The 23009-nt window shown below is 40.5% G+C and overlaps 1 long non-coding RNA gene across 1 annotated transcript in view; it reads right to left on the reverse strand.

The window, feature by feature from the left end:
• Positions 1-22973, reverse strand: part of LOC113455494 — a 45143-nt gene extending 22170 nt beyond the window's left edge. The window contains exons 1-2 of the long non-coding RNA XR_003376595.1: positions 21206-22973; positions 17495-17617 (exon numbers count right to left, since the gene is read on the reverse strand). This is a non-coding gene — a long non-coding RNA (uncharacterized LOC113455494). The remainder of the gene's footprint in view (positions 1-17494; positions 17618-21205) is intronic.
• Between the last annotated feature and the right edge of the window lie 36 nt (positions 22974-23009).

A 23009-nucleotide genomic window follows, 5' to 3' on the forward strand; every position in this document is an offset into this window, starting at 1 on the left:
TTTAATATTTAACAATATTCTGTCTGTGTGTATGTCTGCAGGCCAGAAGAGGGCACCAGACCTCATTACAGATGGTTGTGAGCAACCATGTGGTTGCTGGGAATTGAACTCAGGACCTTCGGAAGAGCAGGCAATGCTCTTAACCACTGAGCCATCTCTCCAGCCCTGTGTTTACTGTTTTGATGGTGTTTTCTGACAAGGGAACAGAGCTACTAGGTGTAGCACTCAGATAAAATTAAAATGGAAGCTAAGCTGTCAGTGAATCACTTTTGCTCTTTCTGAAGGAAGAAGGCAGGGCTGGCACAGTTGCTACACTCTGCTTCTCTTTTTGTATTGTAGTTTTTTCAGACAGGAAAGGCGGGAGCAGAGCAGTGCATGATGGTTGCCTCCTTTGCAGTGGGACAACAGTGCCATCATGTGGAATGTTTCCTATAGCCTTGCGCATGTAAGCTCTGCTCCTTCAAGTCTTTTTCTGGCCATTTTTGAAAGTTGGGGTCAAAATGATTCTCAAATGGCCTAGCCTAGCCTCCTTCCGTTTTCTACTTTTTCTTTGTGAAGGCAGACTGGAATCATGGGATCCTTCAGAGTATTAATGTAGACCCTAGTGATTGAGGGCCTAGTGATTGTGGTACAGGAACAGGAAGTGGAAAGGCGGGGTTTGCACTACTCTGCCAAATCCACTACCTCGTGTCATAGGGCAGGATGCTGCTTCCTTCTTCAGGTTCTGGTGAGAAAAACAATAGTGTATTTCTGTTGGGGTCTGAGAAGTTGAGAAAGGCCAAGGAGGCATCCACAGTTCTAGCTGTCTTGTAATCTCTATCTTCCGCCATGGCTAAGAATCATGGGAAGGAAGCTGAGTCGTGCTGCGAGTTGTGAAACTCTATCCTGATGATGGCAGTAGAGCTCCATGAAGGACCTAGTGAGCACTTATTCTCCTGCCCTTTCTGTTTGGAAAAAAAACGCTACCCTGAGACACAGGTCCCAGAAAAGATGGCTGCCTGGAGTTTTGCCCAGCTCAGTACTTTGAAAAGGGTGTCTTGTTTTTTGCATTTATCTAAACTGAGGTTCAAATTTAGTAGAAATATTTTCTTCTTTTATGGAAGATGTTTCCCATTTCACTATTTTTCACTTTTTCAGCTTCTTAGCATAATTAAAATTTTCTGGTACTGTTTTTCTTGTAATTTTTGCACAATAAAGATTTTCCCTGAGATTTAGAAGGAAAGTAATATGAAGTGAATCCATGCAGGTCAATGGCTCTACCTGAGTGAGCTAATATTTGGGTTTATGCCCTAGGGCCTGGTTTTGGCCTCAATTCTGACTGCCCTTAGTTTTCCTATGTTGCAACTGTTTTAGTAGTATTTTATTTTTGTCTCATTTTCCATGTGAAATCAATCTAAGGCATAACTAGTCATTCTCTTCCAACTCCTTTTCTTGAGTTATGTAGAATATTCCTGTTTCCTTGTTTTAACCGTTCATTTTCACCCGTTTTAGGTACTTAATGATGTCCTTAATGGTTATGCAATATTTATTTTTTTTTTAATTTTCACACAATAAAGATGGCTTTAGAAACAAAGTAAACCTCCCCTCCCTTCCTCTCCCCTTCCTGTTGACCTTCTCCTATGGTGATATCTAGTTCTGCCAGCACCATTTGTTAAATGTACTTTCTTTTTTCCATTTTATGTTTTTTTTTTTGCTTGTCAAAAATTAGGTGTTTAATATGTGGATTAATACCCGGGTCTTCTATTCAGTCCCATTGGTCCTCCTGTCTGTTTATGCTGATACTAGGCTGTTTTCAGCACTGTAGCTCTGAAGTAGAGTTTGAAGTCAGGTTGTGATGCCTCCAGAAGTTTCTTTATCGTACAGGATTATTTTGACTATCCTGGGTTTTTTGCTTTTCTATATGAAGCTGAGTAGTGTTCTTTCAAGGTCTATTAAGTCTTTTGCTAGCTTTTGCATTATATCTATAGATTGCTTTTGGTAAGATTACCATTTTTTACTATGTTAATTCTGTCTACCCAAGAGTATGCTAGATCTTTCCATGTCTTCAATTTCTTTCTTCAAAGTTTTAAAGTTCTTGTCATAGTGGTCTTTCTCTTATTTGATTATTGTTAGCCCAAGGTATTTTATGTTATTTGTGGCTATTGTGAAGCGTGATGTTTCTGATTTCTTTCTCAGTCCATTTATCATCTGTATAAATGTAGGCTATTGTTTTTTTGTTGTTGTTTTTGGTTAATCTTGTATCCTGCTACATTATTGAAGCTGTTTATGAGTTGTAGAAATTCCTTGGTAGAATTTTTGGGATCACTTATCATTATCGACTGTGAATAGTGTGAGTTTGACTTCTTTTCTGATTTGTATCCCCTCGATCTACTTTTATTGTCTTATTGCTCTATCTATGACCTCAAAAACTCAAAGTATATTGAATAACCTTGTCTTGTTCCTGATTTCAGTGGGATCACTATGAGTTTCCTTTTAGTTTGATGTTGGCTGTTAGCTTGCTGTATATTGCCTTTATTATGTTTAGGTATGTTTCTTGTATCCCTGCTCTTTCCATGAAGGGATGTTGTATTTTGCCGAAGGCTTTTTCAGTTTCTAATGAGATGATAATGAGGTTTTTATTTTTCAGGTTGTTTATATGGTGACAGATTTTCGTATGTTGAACCATCCAGGCATCTCTGGGATGACACCAACTTGATCATGGTAAATGATTTATCTGATGTGTTCTTGGATTCTGTTTGCTAGTGTTTTATTGAGCATTTTTGCATCAATGTTCATCAGTGTTATTGGTCTGTACTTCCTTCTTAGTAATATTTTTATGTGGTTTGTTTATCAGGTTAATTATAGTGTCATAAAAAGTTTGGCAGTGTTCCTTCTGTTTCTATTTTGTAGAACAACTTGAGGAGTATTGGTATTATTTCTTCTTTGAAAAATCTTATAGAATTCTACACTGAAACCTTGACTTTTTTTTTGTTTTGTTCTTTGGTTGGGAGACTGTTAATGACTGCTTGTATTTCTTTAGCAGTTATAGTTCTTTAATTTATCTGGTTTTGATTTAATTATGGTACTTGGTATTTATCCAGAAAGATGTCCATTTCCTTTACATTTCCCAATTTTTGTGAAGTACAGGTTTTCAAAATATGACCTAATGATTATCTCTCTGGATTTATGCCATGTCGGTTGTTATGACCCCCCCTTTCATTTCTGATTTCGTTAATTTTTATATTGTCTCTCTGGAACCCTGCCAATCTTAATAATTTAAAGTACTCTGGTCACCGAGTAGCCTGCATCTAATAATCTGTACCACAAACTCATGTATTGCATTCATGTATAATAGGGTAATAAAATGCACCTATAATTTCAACTTGAGTTGGGCTTTAAAATTTCAATTTGTTTTAATCTATAGTGTTTATTCACTGACTTTTCTACAGTATTGGGATTTGTAGTTTACTGTTTCTCGTCATAGGTCATGTGTGTCCTTAATTAGTTGTCAGTCTGTTGCAGTGTTCCTTCAGGTCAGCCAACCTTTGATCATCCTCCCTGAACACTTTTATGGTGGGAATCGCTGGGAAGTGCTTGCATGCACAGCTCTAAATATCAAATTTTATGGTAAGAATTTAAGAGAAGTACATGAGAAAAAAGGCTCCAGGGGTGGCTCAGCAGTTAAGAAAAAAAGCACGTGAGTTTGGTTTGGTGTACTGGCTTGCTTTTTCTGCCAACTTGACACAAGGTAGAGTCATCAGAAGCAGGAGCCTCAATTGACGAAATGCCTCCATCAGATCCAGCTGAAAGGCATTTTCTCAATGAATGATCAGCTGGGGGAGGGCCTAGTCCATTGAGGATAGTGCTATCTCTGGGCTGGTGGTCCATGGTTCTATAAGAAAGCAGGTTTAGCAAGCCAGTAAGCAGCACTTCTCCATGGCCTCTGTATCAGTTCCTGCCCACTGGTTCCTGACCTTACTTCCTTTAGTGATGGACAGCAATGCTGGAGTGTAAGCCTAAGAAGCCCTTTCCTCTCCAACTTGCTTTTTGGTCATGATGTTTCGTCATAGCAGTAGAAACCCGAACTAAGACAGATTATGCTTATTATTTATTGGATGTTACATCTAAGAGACACATGGCCAATGTATGGCTATTTTGGGCACAAAAGTCTGAAGTAAATTGTTATTGGGCCCTGGGCCTTCAACATTCCAGCCTCTTCACATTACTGTAGTTCTTATGAGCTTTAGTAGAGACACTTTTTTTTTTTTTTTTACAAATTCTTTTTCACGTCATGTAAAACCTGTCTCCTCAAATCTTTAAGAACTATAGGTGTGAAGTAAAAACCCTCTTAGAAGCTATTAACTTAGAGGCCCAAGATGCTCTCCCCATCTTGTTGTTCCCACCTCTCTGGTGTACCCACCAATGTATTTCATACTTGCCTTGATTTATGATTTTCTTCTGTAAAGCTATAAAATTCCTGTGAAACTGCTTCCATGTTGGAACACAGAATCTGGAACAAACTATGTTTACAGGCCATTGTCACTCAGAATGGCTCCAGAATAAACTATCTCTTATTTCCTTTAAGATGGGAGTTGTGTGTCAGAGCTGGGCAGTGGTGGTCACACCTCTAATCCCAGCACTTGGGTGGCAGAGGCAGGCCGATCTCTGTGAATTCCAGGCCAGCCTGGTCTACAAGAGCTAGTTCCAGGACAGGCTCCAAAGCTACAGAGTAACCCTGTCTGGGGGAAAAAGGAAAAGAGGGGAGTTGTGTATTTTATGTTGACATGGTGGCATAAACATGTTATCTCAGCACTTTGGGAGCTTAAAACAGTTGAATCCTTGTAATTTGAGGCTCACCTGAACTACCTTAGGGAGAGCCTGTGTCAAATTAAATACTAAGTCCCCATGCTTGCCTGGGTCTGTCATTCCACCTACTTTTTAATATATATATCTGCTTCATTCCAGGACAGGCTCCAAAACCACGGAGAAACCTTGTCTCGAAAAACCAAATATATATATATATATCTGCTTCAAAAGAAAAAGTGCTGGGTGTGTATCTCTGTGGTCGAGTACCTGCTTGTTTTGTTATAGGCACTAGGCTCAATCCCCAGTATCAAAAAGGGAATAAATATATACATAAATCAAGGGTTGGTGATGTAACTCAGTGGTGAAACTTGATTGTAAGACTGTTTCTTTGAATTAATAAAGGGCCTAGATTAATTATTCCAGCCTCAGTACTGCAGACTGGCCAGGTGTGTGTTGGGAGGCACAGGATCACTGGAAAACAGTGCTTGAATACACATAAAGGAACAAGTAGATTTGTGATTGTTTACAGATTTTTCCAGGGCTCAAGTGCTTTCCTTTTACTTTTTCCTTACTTACTAGATAATATCACCGAGGTAATTATGCAATGCAGAGAGACTTTATGTAGACAAAAGATGATGAAAGGTGGTTTTTGATCTTTGGCTGGGATTAGGAGTAAAATGGTGGCCTTGTAAACTAGCTCACTAACTCTGGACAAAATGGTTGACAGGCATTTCTCTTTCTCTTTGTTCTCTTTTTTTTTTCAGACAAAATGGGCGGGAGAAGAGGATGCAAGATGGCGCCACTGAGCTTACCTAGAGCACTACTGCCCCCAAGAGGCTTTAGTTTTAACAGATACAGTACAGCCAATGTTTCTTTCCCATAAGCCCCAGCCAGGAAGAGGACTGGCTGCCAAGCTGAAGCTCATCGTGTTCTAGACTGGGAGACAGCAGAAAGCAGGTGCACCCTGGAAGCTGGCGCAACTCCTCATAGAACCTGGAGATCGAGGGACCTGAACCCAGGGTTGGGATACTGAAAGTATTCTATCAAGTTTGGACTTGAGAAATGGGAAAAAAAACTCCAAGACAAATGCAAACTCTCCAGTCTAGATGGCTCCTGTGCTAGAGAGTGAGACTTTGTCTCAAAGAATTTAAGGCAGACTGGGTGGTGGTGGTTTTTTGCCTTTAATCCCAGCACTCAGGAGGCAGAGGGAAACAGTTCTGTGTGTGTTTAAGGACAGCCTGGTCTATAAGAACTAGTTTCAGTATAGGCTCCCAAGCTACAAGAGAAACCCTGTCTCAAAAAAACTTAAGGCAGTCTTGTGGGGTATGGTCATGGTGGGTGTGGAAGGGTGTGTTTGCGTGTAGGAAGGGAGTGTGTGGAGGGCATAGGTAGGTGTGTGTGTAGGAATGGGGTTGGGGCGGATGTCCTAGGGTGTGTGGGAGAGTGTAGATTCACTTTGAGCCTTAAAATCCCAATGAATTTTTTTTTTACAGAAATTGAATCAATCTTAAATTTCACTTGGAATTTGAAGATGAGCAATTAATATAATATTGATTTTCACATATGAAAATCAAACAAGCCCCATATTTTATCACTTTTTCAACTATGTTTTCAACTAAAATAGAGAAATTTCTTAATATATGTCCACAGTTAAGGAGATGCCTGAGTTTGGGTAAAGCTATGCCCTTATGTTGTCTGTCAGTGTTGAAGATTGTATGTTTGAATGTATTTCTGGGCAACATGCATATCTATTTTAAGAACTAAACAGATGTTAATGAATACTGATTGCATAAGAATGGATTGCACTGAAAGCTCTCAGGCCACACACATCTGGGTGACAGAATTTAGTTGCCACTTTTAACCATTCGATGCTTTTTAAAAATGTTTTTGGAAGATACAGTGTGCTTTTTCTATGTTTGAACAGACACTTTGTAGACTTTTCAATGGACCCTTTGTGGTCCAACTCTCACCATCTTGAACCTGAAGCGTCCACAAATAAGAATATAAAAATGTAGATTCCAGAAATAAGAATGTAAAAGTAAAGAAATATAAAGTTGTAAGCCTAGAAAAATGAAAGCGGGCTGTCAGCAGCTTAAGTAATTAAGTAATTAACAGCAGGTTGCTTTACAACTGCTGCTCTGTTTACAAAAGTGAAGCATCCCTCTATAAATTGAGGGTCAGCTTGGCAAACTGAGTGTTGGGGAATGCAGACCCCCAGACCCTGAACTTTCTATGACCCCTTGCCTGCCTGAGTAAGCAACTTGTTTTCCTATGCTACAGCTATTCTGAGCACAAGACCATCATGAGTTCCTGATGTCAGGGGAGTGGTTTCTGGTGGGCTTGCAGCTGAAAAATCCAGAGAGCTACGGCATGGCCATTATTCAAGGAGAGCACTATATAAACTGTCCTGGAATACAATAAAATTGGCATTCTTGTTTCAAGAGTGACCAATGTCTCTGGTTTTTTTTTTTTTTTTTTAATCCCCAGCCCCTTTCCTGATCACAGTTCCAGGTGGCGCAGATGCCACTTATGACCAGAAATTGATGCGAGCTGAGTTAACTTTTAAATGATGTACGTGACTTTTGACTTATTGGTTTTATATTGTCCCATACCCTTCCCTGCTATGTGAAACTGGCTGTGTCAGGGGAGGTGCAGACAGAGCCTTGGTAAACACTATCAAGGGATACCAAGGAAGACAATAAATTAAGTACAAACACTAGTTTGCCTGAAAAACTGTTAATGGAAATTGCAAAGAAGGGCAATTTGTATCTGAGTTTTACCTTGAGATTGTAAAAATTCTCTTGTTATTGCCTAATGCTTGCTATAAAAGGAGTTAAAAAACCAGTCCTCTGCTACAGCCTTAAAATCTCTGGCTGTGGTCTCAGCTAGCTGATAAGCTTTTGTGCCCTAGGGAGATTTTTTATTTTATTTTATTTTCCTGGAATCTGGTTTCTGGAATAAAGTTTGCTTCTTGTTTATTAGACTTTGCGGGTCTGTCCCCATTTTTGTGTGACCCCCGTGGATCCAACAAACCCACTTCTCTGATGCATCCAACATATATTTGAAAGTTGTCTTGATTATGACTTTCTTTGTTCTGTTAAACTATTTAAGAAGCCCCATTAAACTGGGTCGTGGCCACTCAGAATGTCTCAAGATTAAAAATAAAAAGATATCTTATTCCCTTTAAGGTGAGAGCTGCGACTTTTACATCAGTACCAGAAGCTGCCCAGAAATTAGAACTTTTTAGAGATAAAATACAGTGTAATTAAGTTTAAATAAGAAGAATGCCAGCCTAATTCCTGGGTGCCAAAGGACTGACTAGTGCCTAGGTCAGAATCTGGAGAATACTGGGAAGTAAATCTGGATAACCATGATTTGTTCTTTTCTAATCCTGTGGTTAAGCATTTCCCCTTCCTTCCTAGGTCTGGATCCTCTAGGTTTGCCCTCAGAACCACCAGAAAATCTGATACTATGTAGAAGCCCTCGGGAAAGAAGGCTGCTGTGCAGAAATCAGAAGACTTGGTTGTGTGGATACTAACTTCTTTGAAAAGATGGTTCTAGATTAGTGGGTGCCTTAGGCCTCAATTCATTTTTTTTTTCATAGTTTTGGTACTGGGATAAAATTCTAGCCTTTACTAATATATCCTAATTTGCTATTGATAGCAAATGGAAACCAAATGGTAAATTCTTAGATAAACTCACTCTTTTTCAGATTGAGGAAAAAAGGTTCTTTTGGGATTTTTTTTTTTCTCTCAACTTGGCAGGGCTGGAGCAGAGTCAACTCCTTGAAGCTTATGGAGCAATCCTGCCATCCCGCGGACAAGTTTCACAAACCCCCTCAGATACATTATTCCATGCAAGTCTCTAGAAGTTCCTAGGAAGGCTGAAGCTATGGAAACTGATCCCAGACTCTACCAATCATTACAATATTTTCCTCTATGAGTAGCATGAAGCCTTATGCACTAGTGCAGTCAGTCTTGACATGTAACCTAGTGACAACGTGACCAGAACCAAGTGCACAGTTGCCTAGACATGTAGGCAGAGGCGTTGGAGGGGGTGGAGATTCAGGGTTTTTTTTTTTTTTTAGATTAAAAAAGTTTGCATTTATTACTGTTTTGTTATTTTCAATAATGTGTACATTATTAAATCAATTCTGACACACCCTCCACAGGAGCAGTGCATAAAACTGAACCATTCCTCCAGCCCCAAGCTTGGAGTCTCTGTAAAAATTAATTTCTCTGAAGTGTGTCTTAGCATTAAATTTCCATTGGGAACAAACAACTGGCTGACTGAGCAAGACTGAGGAATCCAGAAAGGAACACACCCCCCCCACCCCAAAGGCATGGTGATTTCAGGAGAAAGCTTGCTCCAAGGGAACTGAGTAGTTGACAAGGGCCCCAGGAACATACATTTACATCTAGGAGGGGCACTTTGTTTTTTCCAAACTTGAGGATCCCAGTTGGTAGTCCTAATGCCTTCCTATATCAGTATTTTTGTCCAAGGGTTGTCTTAGACCATTAGTGTCTAGGCCTCTCCTAAATCCTTTGGAAATGATATGATGCCCCCCCCCCCAGCCTAATCTTCTAAGACCTTTAGGCCAGTCCTTCCCTTTCAGGTAAACTGCACAGAAAAGAACTTGGTGTTTTATGTATTCTCTCGTGTTAGTTTAGATCTGGACAATTCCTGAATCTTCCTCATCTTGAGCAAGAAAAAGAAGCTACAACATGTAGTTACAGTTCACTTTAGCCTTGGTGGTATGATTTACTTTAGTCAACTAATTGGCTAGAATATCATTTTGACTCCACCATAGCATTGATTTGGTGAATAAAGGCAGAAAAGGGGGCAAGCACTTAAAGTCCATAGAACACCTTTGTTTTGTTTTTATTTTGAGAGACAAAATCTAGATGTGTATCCCTGAGTAGTGTTGCCTCAACATCGGGCTTGGGGTAGTTTCCGTGTTTTAAGGTATTTCTAACGAAGCTAAGTAACAATGTGAACCCTAAGTGGTGCAGAAGAATTGTCTGTATCCTGTCAATCATGTTTTAAATAAACGCTGATTGGCCAGGCAGGAAGTATAGGTGGATCAGACAGGAAGTAGATGCAGGGCGATGAAAACAGAAGAATTCTGGGAAGGAGGAAGCCCATTCCTCTCAGTCCTGCCCAGACCATGGAAGAAGCAAGATGTAATTTGCCAGGCTGAGAAAGGTAAAGAGCCATGTGGCTAAGGAGATAAGAACAGTGGGTTAATATGAGCTACAAGAGTTAATAAGAAGCCTGAGCTAATGTGCCAATCAGTTTTATAACTTATGGAGATATCTGTGTGATTTGGGGGCTTGCCAGCTGTGGGAGGACAGGAACCCCAACAAGCAGGCCCTTCATGTTACACCTAAGAAAAATGTATATAGATGTCCCTGGGAAGGGGAAATAAACAAGATTTCCCCACAAAATCGGGGGGGGGGAGGTGGGGAAGCAAAGAGGGCAGAAGGAGAAGGGGAGGGTGAGAGGGCAGGTCTTAAGGGAATAGGATAATTGAGATGGAGGAAGGACTGGAATATTTTGATTGAGGGAGCCATCATAGGGCAAACAGAAACCTGGCACTAGATAAATTCCAGGACTCTACAAGGATGACCTCAACTAGGACCCTAAGCAATAGAGGAGAGGGGACCTGATCTTGACTTGCCCTGTAGTCAGTCTGATGAATATCAACATAAAACCTTCATCCATTAACTAATGGAAATAGACAGAGACCCACAGCAGAGCACTAGACTGAGCTCCCAAAGTCCAGTTGAAGAGTGGGAGGAGTGAGAATATGATCAAAGATGTCAAGACCACGATGGGTACACCCACTGAAACAGTTCATGGGAGCTATGGGAGCTCACCAACTTTAGCTTGACTGGGAAGAAACCAGTATAGGACCAAACCCTCGGAATGTGGGTGACAGTTGCATGGCTAGGGCAGACTGAAGGGCCACTGGCAGTGGCACGAGGATTCATCCCTACTGCTTGTACTGGCTTTTTGGGAACCTATTTTGGATGGATTCCTTGCTCAGACTAGATATAATTGGGAGGGCATTGAACCTTCCTCAAAGCAAAGTGCCTTACCCTCTCTGAGGAAGGGGTAGGGTGTTGGGGAGGGAGGAGGGGAAGGAGTGGGAATTGGGATTGGTATGTAAAATGCTAAAAGATATCTCTACCAAAAACTTAATAATTCCAAATGTTTCTTTTTATTTCTGTTTAATACTAATATTCTTTCAGCCTCTCCTTCAAAAGGAGAAAATATTTATTGTCCATCCCCAGTCCCAAAGCAAGACTCAAGAGATGTTTAAGACTCATTAGAAATCTACAGTGGTTATGAGGACAGCCACTTTTGGCTCAGGCTGTCATCAACAGACTCCATTTGTCCATCACACACCACTGTATTCTTTCTCTGATACTTTAGAAAAGCAACAATTTTACAGGGGAACAAATACCTTTCCTGTATACAGTGTATTGGTGCAGTATCTTATGCTGTTTGAGCTCACGGAGAAGCTGGCTCTGGAAGTGGGACTTGGCCTTCCTACTTAAGATCCAAGCATGATTGAAAGTATGCTCCTAAACCTCTTGTCCTTGGTCAGTCTAGGTACTTAGGGAAGAGAGAGCAATGAAACAGCCCAAGAGTAAAGACACTGTATCCTTAAGGAAGAGCTAAGAGTAAACTTATTTCCAACAGAGGTTTCTATTGTTTAATCTCTAACAGGAAGATGTCTGTGAAGAACACAGGTAATGGGGTACTCATTCCCAGAAAGGACTTCATCTGCAAACCCTCAGTAACACCAGCATCACAGTTCTAACAGGCCTTCTTCAGTTGATTTCTGAAGAATGTTAGAAACATTGATTTGATGATAGTTTGCTATCTACCTGTTGGTCTGTTTCTATATGGTACCTACACTCACAGAACACCAAAAGCACAGGAATGGTAGATCACTCTTTGGACCATACAGAGTATAAAAAAGATCTTTGAGTCTCTTGTCTTTTCTTTGAGGTTTGCCTGGGAATTTACAAAGCTATGTCAACAATATGTACATAGCTAATCTTTATTATGTTATTCTATGCATATAGTTTAGATCCAACTATCATTTAATCAATAAGGTTACTGTGATATTAAAGAAAGAAATAAAAGGGAACTCATAAGTAGAAGAGATGAAATATTAAAAGGATGTGGAAGCTTAGTCCTAAATGAAGATCATTGGATGTTTCCAACATGGGAAAGGTCTAGGCAGGTTAATATGTAAGATTAAAATTTCTAATGTCAAAGACCAGCCAAACATATTTAAATCAATAGAATTCTCCTAAGTTAATGATATGCTTTTGGTAGTATTCACAAGGACTGAGTCAAACAATCAAAATTGTCTACTCAAGACTTACTTATAATGTTTGACTTTTGGCAAACTTAGATACAAGAATGGTGTAACTGACCTGGGTTTTTAATAATCATAATTAGAAGCCTATACTAATGTGGACAGAGTGGTTAAATGGGACTGTATTTTGGCCCTTTCCCTCAAAGGGCTTACAACTCTGGCAAGTCACCTGTCTTCCTGATCAGAGAAGCTATGGAGACCCTACAAGGTGGACTCTCACCAGTGTACATTAGCATTCGTACATTCTATGAACAGAAGAGTCCATACAGAAAATCCCCTCAATGCTTCAAAAGAATGTTGTCAGCAATGCCTTGTGACTTGTGTGCAACAGGTGGTGCAAGTGGTAAAAATAAAAAAGAAGCTAAGAGTCTGAGGGTTTCCAAAGGAAGACCAGATACTCAACAGGCTTTAAGAGTAAAAAGAAAGTTATTTTGGGTCATGTGTATAGTCTTAAACAAGTAGTAAAGTATAATTAAAGATTAAAAATTATATATACATATATTTAATAACTACACAAAAATATTAATATGTATAATTATGTATAGGATATATTTGGATCATACCAGACATTAGGCTTATATACTATGGGAGATGTTTTTAAGAAAACCATTTCTGACTAATGCTTTTGATGAGGAAAATGCTGGGCAGACAAACTTCAGGTCAATTTTAACACTGTAGCATGCACATGGGAACCTACAGTTGAGAGAGACAGGGATACTGTTCTAACCTCCAAATCATATGCTACTTAAATATCATTTCTTATTTATGTGGGTATTTTATCTTTGCTGTGGGACAATGTTATTTTAACTTGTCTCTTATATTATTTTTAATAAAATGCTGATTGGCCAGTAGACAGGTGGGAAATATAGACAGGGCGGCCAGGCAGGAGGTAGAGGCTGGGCAATGAGAATGCTGGGAAGAGGGAAACGCAGTCTGTGGTCATGACCCAGCCTCAGAGGAAGCAAGATATGACTGCCTCACCATAAAAGGTACCAAGCCACGTGGCTAATTCAGATAATTAATATGGGCTAATGTAAGTAAATCAGTAAATAAGAACCCTGAGCTAATGGGCCAATCAGTTTATAACCAATGTAGACCTCTGTGTGATTCTTTGGGACTTAATGGCTATAGGATAGGGTGGGACAGAAAACCTTGGTCAACATGTCTTTGTGTGTTTGATGCCTGCAGAAGCCAGAAGAGGGTGTCAGATCCCCTGAGACGAGTTATTGACAGTTGTAAACAACTATGGAGGTGCTGGGAATCAAATGCTCCAGAAGAACAGCCAGTGTTCTTAAACACTAAAGCATCTCTCCATACCCCTACACCCAACTTCTCTTTTGCCTTTAATCCTTGCCTCCCATCTCCAGTGGAGGACTTCCTCACTATACATCGCTATTATATAAATAAATTTATTAATACACTTTTTAGGTCTCTTACTTGAGGGAGGCCCACTGAAAGGGTACTCGACGACCACACCCAAAGCCCTGAAAATGATGTCAAAATTCTTTAACTGCCAGTTAAGAGTTAACTCTTAGAAATGGTGAGATCAGGAGATGGGAGCTGGCTAGGTAATTTAGGGGCAAGGACCTTCAAAGGCACAATTCTAGGAATGTCTTTGGTTCCCCAGGCAAAAATGTTTTGTTATCTTGAGCTGGAGTTAGTTGTCTGTGAGCCACCTGACATGCCTGCTGGGAACCTAACTTGTGTCTTGTTCAATCATATTCAGTCCCCAGTATGAGTTGCTTTGCAAGTTTTTATTTATTTATTTATTGGTGCTGCTTTTTTGCATGATTAGTGCACTAACTGTCCTGGTTAGTTTTATGTCAACTTGACACAAGCTAAAGTCATCTAGAGGAGGGACCTGAAAGGCATTTTCTTAATGACTGATAGGCCCACTGTGTGGTGCCACCTCTGGGCTGTGGGTCCTGGGTTCTATAAGACAGCAGGCTGAGCAGCAAGCAAGTAAGCAGCACCCCTCCATGCCCTCTGTATCAGCTCCTGCTTCCAGGCTCCTACCCTGACTTCTTTTATGTATGGAGTATGATGTGGAAGTGTAAGCCAAATAAAATAAACCACTTTTTCTTGCTTTTGGTTATGGTCTTTCATCATAGCAATAGAAACCAACACTTTCTGAATTCTAGACCAAAACTGTTTTTTAATGTGCTATTGAAAATGTGTTAAGTATCATAACAAACAGATGAAACACACAAGTACATACAGAGCCTATGATATTCCAGGAAATAGTGAAGAATAGTGAGAATGTTCTCTTGTTAAATGAGCAAATGAGACAGAACTCGAGTAACCTGTGGTAGAAATTCTGACAGCTGTGGGGCACCTCCCTCCAACACTTTAATACAGAGGAGGGAATTGTGCTTGATATGGAGGAGGTGCCAGGTCAGAGATTGCCTGAGCCCAACTTGGAGGCAGAGGCCTCTAATCCCAGAACTTGGCATGATGAAATGGGAGTTGAAGGCATGCATGGGAAACAAAGCAGTCTAGCTTGATGGCAGATGTTTATGATCCCATCTCTTGAGCTGGCATAAGAGCTGGGGGAGCCTATCGGAGTGGGAGGGGCATTCAAAGGGATGGAGAGGAGCCAATTAAACACCCAATTCTGTCTATAGTAATTGGAAAAGGCATTTGCCTGGGCCAGGCAAAAGGGTATGGTAGTTACAGCACTTGCTACACAAGCCTAACAACCTGAATTTGAGAACCAAACCCTTACAAGGGTAGAAGGAGAAAACTAACTCTGGAGAATAGTACTGACCACACAAATGCCATGCTGTGTGCACAAACACACCACACCATCATACAATCCTAATAAGTACAATTTAAATTTAAAAAATGTGAATTAAGAAGAAAAAGGGGTCATTGGATTATGCTTCCTTTACTGGTCTTCACTGAATGAATGAAGCTGACTACTATGGAAAACAAAAGCAAAGTCCCCTATAAATATATTTCACGTCTGGTAAGAAGAGACCTGAATTATGATGAATTTAGGCCTTGGTTCCATCTGGGGGTGGGGACTAAAAATGAAATACTGTTGAACTCTTGAGTTATTGGACAAAACTTGAGCACAGTCATATTTCCTGGTGCCCCTGTCTCCAGGTGGCACTTCCACCACCCCCTCCAGATACAATCCCATGATTCCTAGCAATAGTAGAGGAACTACCGGAGCTTCTTACCGGGGCTTTTTGACTTTTAAGGTCCTATGAGAGACACAGATTGCTGTGTTTTCTTGTTTCATACCTAGAGAGTGAGGTCCCTAGAGTGGATTGGCTGCTGCAGAGACATAGTGGCACAGGAAGCAGTGTGGCAGGACCTGCGGTCTTCCCATTGTGAACAAATCCAGAGGAACCCTGTTCAACACTAGCGCAGGTGCTCTGGGGCCCTTGTTTCCTGTTCTAGTCCCTAAGCACAAGGAATAGGGGGCTTCCATTTGATTGTCACTATCCTAAGCACTTTAATCTGTCCATGTCTTGTGAGTGCAATGCACAGAGCTGCTGCTAAAGAAATTTCATACGTTTGCTTGCTAGACCTGAAATTAGCAACCCACACATGAAGCAGTTTGAGAACACAGATCTAGAGCAGACAAACAGCCACCAGAAGACAGGGCACAGAGCTTGTTCTTCACTTTTCCATAGGAAAGCATTTTAGAAAATTTCAACTCATTGCTTTTTTATTTGAGGTATGCATGTGTGTCAGGGTGTTGTTTATTATGTGCACATATGTGGCTGTGTGCAGGTGGGTGCAAGTGCCCACAGAAGCCAGAACAGGGCACTGGATCCTCTGGAGCTGGAGTAAGAGGCAGTTGTGAGTTGCTGTATATGGATGCCGAGAACTGAATTCAGGGTCATGTACTCTGAAAGAGCAGTACACATTCTTAATGGCTCTACAGTACCCCTCTCCCTTTAAGCTTCCCTTTCTTTTGACACCTGCTAGTAGCTACATATTCTGGGAAGGTTACAGTCACCATTATCCTTCCATTTTCGACTCCTGAAATCAGGAAAGCTGTGCACTTGGTCTGGCCCCTGGGTCACTTAACATCAAGACCCTGTGGTGGTACTTGACTGAAGATGGGCGTGTGCCAGCTAAATCCATATTTCTGCTCTTTGAAATTTCCTGCTTTATGAAAAGTCTGCCAGATACTATGGGCCAGTAGGCTGAATATGGGTGCCGCAATGTTACAGAAGAACTTTGGGTGACTGTCCAGGCAGTGAGAGGTCTCTGTGAATTCTACAGTTTTGGGAGTTGCTTACAATGCACTTCCTGATTACTTAGGTAATACTATATCCTTCTGGAGTCTTTGATGGGGTTGAAGAATGGACAGTTCTAGTTTTCCTTAGTTATGATAAAAGATAAAGTAGACATAAATATTGTAATTATAATTCTTACTTGTTACCTGTTTTGTTATATGTAATTTTACTATGTTAAAGTTAAAACCTTCATTTTCATTTAAACAGAAAAGGGGAAGTGGTGGTCTGTATATGTGTTGCTTTTATTGGTTAACGAATAAAGCTGTTTTGGCCAGTGGTTTATCAGAATAGAAGGAGAGAGTAGGTGGACTAAGGAGAAGCCATGTGGAGAAAGATGTGAGCTGCCAGCAGGAACCTTACCAGTAGGCCACAAGCCTCATGGTAAAATATAAAATAATGGAAATGGGTTAATTTCAGATGTAAGAGTTTGCCAATGAGAAGCTAGAACTATAGCTGCCTCTCCTAACACTTGACTCCAGTTCATTGGCAGAGAAAAGAATGGGGAGGCCAGACTTGGTTCTGGGCCTATTTGATCCCATCCAGACCCAGACTTCCCCTAAGCTGCTATGGCCAGCAGGAAGAAAAATTCTTGGCTAAGGAAATTACTATTATTATTATTTCATATATTACATCCTGATCACAGTTTCTCCTTCTTTCACTTCTCCCAGTTCAGTCCCCCACCTCCCTCTCCCCTCTGTGTATGCTTCCCTCTGTTTCCCTTCAGAAAAGAACAGATCTTCCAGGGATATCGACCACACATGGCATAACAAGTTACAGTAAGACTAGGCACAAGGAATTTATAAAACTATCTCTACATAATGCAGTGTTGTCTGAGAAGGGCCAAGGGGCTTTATGCGTACAAACACACACAAACAAACAAAACCAACTGCCATTGGTAGTTACCCAGACTCCAGTAACTGGCTACCTTGTCTCTTCACTTCCACTCTTAGGATTTAGGCTTTGCTTTCTGTTTGACAGTAATGGCAGATATCCTGGACAAGGGTACCACAGGAAAAGGAAAAGCAAAACCAAGGCAAGTAAGCCTTAAAACACTTACCTCCATCAGGTGCCTTACTGTTTTAAAGAAATCAAGAGCTGCTTCATTCACCCCCTTCTTTAGCCAGCAGCATTCTCTCTCCAGAGCTGTCTCATGATATCTCATTGTCTTCTGAATGCAGGGCTAGAAAGGAAAAGAAAACGCTCACAGCTCAGGGCATGGAGAACAGGGGAATCACCAGCAGCTTGTTTCTTATCCAGGTTCAGTTTGCTAGTTCCTTGGGCATCCTATTCTGTATCTGACCCTGACACTAGGCCTTGTATGCCTGGTGGGAAGCTGACTTCCAAGGTAATTGAAAACTACACAAGGCCCTTCTTTGTGTGGTACATGTCTTGGGGAAATCACACAATTTTAATTTATGGTATTATGATTTAACATTGAAGCACATTTAAATATTTTCTTCCATATTACATAATCACTGTTTCCTATGGCTTTTGCTTATGACTTTGCCATTGTTTCTCTTTGGTACTTAAGACTATTCTGCAAAGGATTCAGAAACTAGCCATGTGCTGATCAAGAGGAAAGAACTTTGTATGAAACAGCGATCGATAGTCTTTTGCATATTTGTTCTCACTCTTTGATGGCCTTAATCCAGAATTCTCTGAAAACAGGGAAGCACCACAGAAAATTTGCATTGAAATTGGATTTTTTTACATGCGGCCTGTCGTATTTTCTGCTCTGATTTCTGAGAAATTTTTGGCAATGTAAAAGAAACGCAAGATCTGAATGTCAGAAAATAAAATAGTTGCAATTATCTAACTGATTAGCCCCATTTTTTTTGATAAAAATTTCAGTTCTCAAAATATTCTTACTACAAACCTCTATTAATTGGATTGGCAAGATGGTTCAGTGGGTAAAGTCACTGGGCACCATCCTTGACAATCTGAGTTCAAGCCTCAGGAACCACATGGTGGAAGGAGAGAACCAACTTCTTACCTCCACATTAGAGCTGTGGGACTCCCACTCCCACAAACATAAACATTCAATAAATAAATGTAGGGAGCTAGGGAGGTGATTCAGTGGTTACGAGCATTTGCTGCTCTTCCAAAGGAACCAAGTTTGGGTCTCAGCACCCACAACCCTCTGTTACTCCAGTTTCAGGACATCTGATATTCTTTTCTGACTTCCACAGGTACCAGGCATATACATGGTGCAGACAGACAGATATGTAGGCAAAACATCCATATACAAAAAAAATAATAAAAAGTTCAAAAACTTTAAGTAAATGTAAGAAAAGTGGGAAAATTCTATTCATCTATAGAAAAAATACTTACATAAATACTTTCACACTTGTACATAAAACACAAATTATTTTCAACATCCTTAGTCATCAGAGAAATGCAAATCAAAACAACTCTGAGATTCCATCTTACATATGTAAGAATGGCCAAGATCCAAAACACTGATGACAACTTATGCTGGAGAGGTTGTGGGGAAAAGAGAACACTTCTGCATTGCTGGTGGGAATGCAAACTGGTACAACCCCTTTGGATGTCAGTGTGGCGATTTCTCAGAAAATTAGGAAACAACCTTCCTCAAGATCCAGTAATACCACTTTTGGGTTATTTATCCAAAGGATACTCAATTGTGCCACAAGGACATGTGTTCAACTATGTTCATAGCAGCATTGTTTGTAACCTACGTGCCCCTCAACTGAAGAATGGATAAGGAAAATTTGGTACATTTACACAATGGAGTACTACACAGCAGAAAAAAATAATGACATCTTGAAGTTTGCAGTCGTGCGGGAGAATCATCTGTAATCTGTCAATCATGTTTTAAATAAACGCTGACTGGCCAGGCAGGAAGTATAGGCGGGAAAACCAGACAGCAAGTAGAAATGATGTAATGAGAGCAGGAGAATTCTGGGAAGGAGGAAGTTGATTCCTCCCACTTCTGCTCAGACCACCCAAGCAGCAGGCTGTGATCTGCCTCATGGAAAAAGGTACTGAGTCACACGGCTAACATAGATCAGAAAAATGGGTTAATCAAGATGTGGGAGTTAGCCAGTGAGAAGCTAGAGCTAATGGGCCAATCAGCTTATAATTTATGGAGACCTATGTGTGATTTTCTTTGGGGCTAAATAGTTCTGGGGTACCGGGCAGGACAAAAACCCCAACAAACAAGCAGGCCTGGCCCTTCATGTTACATTGCAGGAAAATGGACGGAGCTAGAAAACATTATTTTGAGTGAGGTAACCCAGACACAAAAAGACAATTATCGCATGTACTCACTCATAGGTGGTTTTTAAACATAAGGCAAAGAAAACCAGCCTACAACCCCAAATCCCAGAGAATCCCCAACAATGAGGACACTAAGAGACACATACATAGACCTAATCTACAAGGGAAGTAGGAAAAGACAAGATCTCCTGAGTAAATTGGGGGCATGGGGAACTTGGGGGAGGGTTGAAGGGGGAAGCAGAGAGACAGGGAGGGGAGCAACGAAAAATATAGAGCTCAATAAAGATCAATTTTAAAAAATGATGAGAATAAAGCTGTATATGACCTAAAAACCTAAAAATTATTATATAATGTAGAATGTAAATTCACATTGAAGCCATATTTATACTATAGAAAATCAAGACTTTTTAATTCTTAAATCTGGATGATAAGTTTTGTTTTAGTTGGGCAATGGTGGCACATGCCTTTAAACCCAGTACTAGGGAGGCAGAGGCAGGCGGATCTCTATGAATTCAAGGCCAGCCTGATCTACAGAGTGAGTTTCAGGATAGCCGAGGCTACCCAGGGAAACCCTGCCACAAAACAAAACAAAACAAAAAAAACAAAAAAAACCCCAAGAGCTGTTGGTCTCAATATTATACTTTTAGACATGTCATAGTACCTGTGAATAATTTTAAGGCAGGAGAATCAGATTTCTAGCAAATTCAAGTTCAGCTAGAGCTATGAACAGGAGACCATGCCCCAGCCTCCTCTCAAAGGAGGAAATCTATCTTCAAAAACAAAATTTAAAAAAATAATGGTTGAGTCAGGCAGTGGTGGCACACGCCTCTAATCCCAGCACCCAGGAGGCAGAGGCAGGCAGATCTGTGAGTTCGAGGCCAGCATGGTCTACAAGAGCTAGTTCCAGGACAGGCTCCAAAGTTACAGAGAAACCCTGTCTTAGAAAACAAAAAACAACAATAATAATGGTTGAAACTGTCATCTCCCAATTCAGTCACCCAACTGTGTACCCTGGGAAATCTTTAATAAGATTGATGTATTTACATTATTTCCACGCATGTATAGCTTTCCAGGAACATCTATCTCTATTTAAATAGAAATGAGCACAAACATAAATACCTAGCTAAGTATAGTGCCTCAGTTCAGTAGTCCCAGACTGAGGAGGCAGAACAGGACTACAGCAAACTTAAGGCCAGCCAGATCTCCATAGTCACTTTCAAGTTAGCTAGAGCTACGTAGTGAGACTCTGTCGCAAACAAATATAAATATGCTTATTACAAATGTCCCCTTTCACACATATACACTAATAGAGACAATGATAAAAAAAAAACACAGCTTGACCTGCGCTTATAGAAGCTCATGGACTCTGGATCAACAGTTAGGGAGCCTCCATGGGACCAAGTTAGGCCCTCTGTATCTGTGTGAGTTGTATAGCTTGGTCTCTTTTGTAAGGGATGTAGCAGTGAGATCAGGACCTGTTCTTGGTGCTTAGCTGGCTTTTGGAGACCTGTTCCCCATGCTGGATTACCTTGCCCAGCCTTGATGCAAGGGGAGAGCTTGGTCCTGCCTCAACTTGATGTCCCATGCTTTGCTAAAGTCCACGGGAGGCCTGGCCCTTTCTGAATGGAGATGGAGGAGAGAAAAAAAGGGGCCTTAGATGAGAACAGGGAGGGGATACTGTGGTTGGTATGTAAAATAAATGAAAAATATTATTTAAATAGAAAAACACAGCTTGAAAAATGTGAACATGCATACAGATGCATACATCTATACACATTTCTTATTAAAACTAACTGCACGCAATAGTCACTTTAGTCTTCATCAGTACCTTACACAGCTGGCATATATTCATATCAATAATATATTTTTCCATGGTGGAAACTTCTTAAGACTCTTAAGAAAATAGTAAAGTATGCAGTAAGCAAAGCCCAGTGAGAAGAAATACCAATTTCAAACATCATGTACCATGTATCATAATCTTTTCCTTATACACATATATTTTATTTATATGAATGTTTTCTTCCCATTTCCAGATGAACAACATACATTATTCATTTTGATGCCATTCTAAATAGACTTTGTTTCTCTACTCCTCTATCATGACGAGGGATGTGAAGTCACAATTCTTTAAACCACAGAGTGCTGAGATTACCATCTGGCTTTTGGTACTGGTTTTCAGACACATCTACTCTGCTAGAAGACATAACCAGGCTCCAGACCTCTGGGTATATTTGAGACCCCAAACCGTGTTGTAATGGTTCCCCTTGGATTTTTCAGATATAATTACATTACATAAAGACCTTTTAACTCTTGGCGCAAGGGGCAGGAGTAGGAGCAGGAAGCAAGAATTCTTAAAAATGTGTACTTATCTGAGTATTTCCACCAGATCTTGTTCACACAGGTACCACCTAATGGTCATACATTAGGACTTCCAGCCCGCGAGGGTCCACTCTAAATTCCTCTTAGAGTGGCATTCTAGGATAGAAGCAAATGTTATGATCAAAATGTAGCTAAAGAAATTCAAAACGCAAATCAGTGGGCATTTAGATGTGAGAAGACTCCCAAAGACATAGACCTCTAGCAAGCTGAGCTTCCATGCGGATGGAGTTGTGGGTGTGGCCAAAATCTAGGGATTGCCTTCTCCCAAGGTAACATCCCAAGATGCCCAGGAAGCCTTACAGCACAAACATAGAGCCGTAAGACATGCCGAAAATCGCAAAACTGTCGTACTGCAAAGCGAGGAAAGTTCGAGAAACAGGACTCAGATGTACTTGGGCCACAGAATCAACGAATCCCTTGGTTCTGGTTCCGTTAATTTAATGCAAGAACTTCCCTGTGGGATTTATTTTCTTGTTTTCTGCTAGACAGCAAGGGTTCCCTCTAAGTACCTCCTTCTTTAGGTGGTGGTTCTTAAGAACAGAATCAATTTCCAGGTTCTTAGGGCCTGGGTCTTTGGAAAATGCAAGTAGTTCCAACTTAGAGTTTCTTAAAATTCTCTACTTTTCTAATTCTTCCCCATCTCCAGGTCTCATGAAAAGGAATTTCAATGGGCTATATGGTACAGAACCCATTTCCGCACGACGGCAGTAGAGTTCTTTCTATACCTGCTGGAGGAACGCACCCGCCTATCGCATCTGAAAAAAAAAACTCATTTGAATATAAGCATGACACAAACAATTTCTGCCTTGATATCATCATTCTTCAGGTCGGTACTCGACAAGAGAATCAATTTCCAGGTTCTTAGGGCCTGGGTCTTTGGAGAATGCTAGGAGACCTACCTTGGAGCTTCTTTTTATTTATTTATTTATTTATTTATTTATTTATTTATTTAT

The sequence above is a fragment of the Microtus ochrogaster genome, unplaced genomic scaffold, assembly GCF_000317375.1.
Source record: "Microtus ochrogaster isolate Prairie Vole_2 unplaced genomic scaffold, MicOch1.0 UNK50, whole genome shotgun sequence".
Classification (NCBI taxonomy): domain Eukaryota; kingdom Metazoa; phylum Chordata; class Mammalia; order Rodentia; family Cricetidae; genus Microtus; species Microtus ochrogaster.